Source organism: Suricata suricatta, chromosome 9 (genome assembly GCF_006229205.1).
Source record: "Suricata suricatta isolate VVHF042 chromosome 9, meerkat_22Aug2017_6uvM2_HiC, whole genome shotgun sequence".
NCBI classification, from domain to species: domain Eukaryota; kingdom Metazoa; phylum Chordata; class Mammalia; order Carnivora; family Herpestidae; genus Suricata; species Suricata suricatta.
The window spans coordinates 27022952-27026621 of record NC_043708.1 but is presented as its reverse complement, the minus strand read 5'-3'; positions in this window follow the sequence as shown (position 1 = coordinate 27026621).

Below are 3670 nucleotides of genomic sequence, written 5' to 3'. Positions count from 1 at the left end.
TTCTGATGACAAATTCTTTGGTATGTAACAGTTTCCCAGAACATAGATTGGTGGAAGACTCACGCATAATCTTTATCAATAGTGATTGATATAGGTGAATAGGTGCTTATCACATGGGGAAGGGATCTTTAGCATTTAAATACAAGGCAAAGTTTTTAACAGAGTAAAGGCAAGAGTTAGTTCTTTGTGAGCAGGAGTCAATAGCCTGTTTTCTGAGGGGAAGAAAAACGGTTTTCTCAGGAAATGTAACATTTGCTCCTATAATCACAAAAGAAACTCCTATAACAAGTTTTTTCCTAAGGTACAATTCACATATTTTTAGCATAAGAAGGTAAGTCACTCCTGATATCAGTCAGTCAGGCGCCTTGGGGGTCGGTGCTCAAGCAGAAAAATTGAGTGCGGGGTTGAGTGGGTGCAGACGCCAGTCGCCATCTGACGGTGGGCGGCCTTGCAAACCTGCCTTACTTCAGAGATGGCTCCCAGCACTCTCTAATTTATCCCCTTCTATTTCCTAATTCTAAATAGAGTTCCTTAATGAGGTGGAAGGACCACTTTGCATGGCCAGCTCTAAATTATGTTTATATTACATTTGTATTTAGAGCAGCCCATCACCTCAGCAGAATGATCTACGGTCCACTCTTTCAGTATCACTTTCTAAAGCTAACCCAATTGAATGGCTTTTGGCCTGTATTGGACAGTGTTGGGCTTTGCCGGATTTCTTGACATAAGTTTTGCCCTTTGCCCCTAGTTAGAGGATGTTATCACTGACTCACCTGCCAGGCTCTTACTGCCTGATTCCAGTTGATTGGTTAACTCCCATCTGATGTGGTTGCAAAGAGCCTGAGGACCAGTGGAATACCACAGAGTCCCTCTGTGGACCTTATTCCAGCTCCTGATGTGGTTCTGACAATATCTATGGCCTCCTGTTCTGAGCTGCATTGTCCTTCCTTTAGCCTAGGAATTCATCCTCATCTAGGCAGAGGGAAAAAGAAAATCCTAGCCGACTTGAGGCCTGTCAGCCAGAGGCCTGGACTCTGGTCTTGGTTATAGATACAAAGTAGCTGCCTCAGATATGGAGCCCACATAACAAATAAAGCCTGACTTCATGACCCATCTAGTCCTGGTTTCAAATGAGAGGCTAGACCAAGTCAGGTGTATTGTTGACTGTATCACAGTGGTGAGCAAACCTTACCACATTTATTTTAGGTATAATATATAGGACATATAATACATAGCCTATAATATATATGTATATGTATATGTACACATATAATACATAGGATATAATAATAGGATAGGCTACAAGAAATGGGTGCACATCCCATCCCCAACTGCAGTGTGGCCACATGAGTTTGCCCTGCCTAGCACACACTATCTTCTAAAAGCAAATAATGTTTGAACAGATACATTCCTCTTTCTTCTGTGGAGTTTTGGAGCATCTAGAGATTTCTAACAGCTATGCAAAGAAATGATTGGAATCTTCTACACTCTGTCAAAGTAGTGAATTGAAAGCTACATACATTAAACAGGAGACATGTGCCAAATGCCACAAATAAGCCTCCAGGTGACCTTGCCATAACTGACACCGGTATAGAATCGGTACAGAAAGGACAGGATTGATTCGCCTATGCTTCCACTCCCACCTTCCCCATCTTTTGTCTTCTGTTGTAGCTGGAGGACTGTGAGCTCACTTTCCACATTTGTACTTAACACTTGTTGGGAGATAATTCTTCATGGGTCTATCACATTTCTACATGCCTTGTGAGCAGAGTCATTGAATGCTCTTTGTTTCAGACTATCTTTTTAAGATAGTATCTTTCTCAGAGCAAAGTATAGGCATACTTACTGTCCATTATTTAAGATCTGGTTCTCTAGGATTTTAGGTTCCTCTCTTAGAATGGACCACACCATGTCTATTAAGAACAGGTGTTAATAATTGGCCCTCTTTGCATTGCCGTTGGGAATTGGGAATTAGGAAACCAGTACAAGAAAATGCCAATATTCTTGCTGTTACTATCACTGTGCGTAAGGAAGTCCTTTGTTTCTGACCCAGAAGCTTCCATGAAACTGTGGCAGGCTACCTTGTTAGCTTGCAAGTCGAGTGAAATTTTAGAGCCTTCACAGTTCTTGACAACCCCTCATTTCTTTCTCATATGACACACACCCTTGACCCACCAACTAATTCCCCTCGTGCCTGTGATCCTTCAAGCCATCTTGGTAGTTTGGGCCAAGGGGAAACTACTCATACAGAAATCAGGACAGACCAAAGGATCAAATTAAAGAGCAGGATAAAGCTAGGGCAGGACTAAGATATCAGGAAGTTTGGCTTAAGCCTGAAGCCAGAGGAGAATTATTATAATTCTGGACTATTTATAGCTACATCTTTGGTTGTATGTTCAACTGACTGGCAGGCAATTCTAAACATGCTTAGGTGAACAAACTCATTGGTTTTCTCATATGTGAAATGAAATGAGTTGGCTTAGATTATCTCTGAGGCTCCTTCTTAGCTATAAAATATGTGCTTTACTGGGGCACCTGGATGGCTCAGTCAATTAAGCGACTGACTTGATTTCAGCTCAGGTCATGATCTCACAGTTTGTGAGTTTAAGCCCCACATCGGGCTCCAAACTGACAGTGCGGAGCCTGCTTGGGATTCTGGATCCCTCTCTCTCTGCCCCTCCCTGGCTCGCTTTCTATCTCTCATTTCTCAAAATAAATAAATAAACACTAAAACATTTTAAATATGTGCTTTATGAATTTGTAACATGTCTGTCCAACACACAAATTAAGCATTTGATTTAATTGAAAATACTGATTGCAAAGAGGACTATGGCGTTGAAAGTGGTGCAGGCACTCTGGAAAACAGTATGGAAGTTCTTCAAAAAGTTAAAAATAGAGATACCCTGTGCACAGCAATTGCACTGCTAAGAATTTACCCAAAGGACACAAAAATGCTGATTCAAAGGGGCACATGCACCCCAATGTTTACAGCAGTGCTATCAACAATAGCCAAAGTATAGGAGGAGTCCAAATGCCCACTGACTAATGAATGAAAACAGAAAACGTGCACTGTTACTCAGAGATCAAAAATAATGAAATCTTGCCATTAGAAACAATGTGGATGGAACTAGAGTGTATCATGCTAAGCGAAGTAAGTCAGAGAAAGATAAATATCATGTGATTCACTCATATGTGGAATTTAAGAAACACAACAGATGAACATAGGGGAAGGGAAGGAAAAATAAGATAAAAACAGAGAGGGAAGCCAACCATAAAAGACTCTTAAATACAGAGAACAAACTGAGAGTTGCTGAAGGGGAGGTGGGTGGGGGGACGGGCTAGATGGGTGATGGGCATGGAGGAGGGCACTTGTCGGGATGAGCACTGCGTATTCTATGTAAGTGATGAATCACTAAATTCTACCCCTGAAACCATTACTACGCTGTATGTAAACTAGCTTGGATTTAAATAAAATTAAAAAGAAACAAAGAAAGGAAATAGCATTAGAAGTTAAGAGGCCTGAGGGCACCTGGGTGGCTCAGTGGGTTGAGCCTCTGACTCTAGATCTCTTGATTTTGGTTCAGGTCATGATCTCACAGGTCGAGAGTTTGAGCCCCACATTGGCTCTGCCAGGGTATCATGGAGCCCCTCCTCTCTCTCTGCCCCTCCC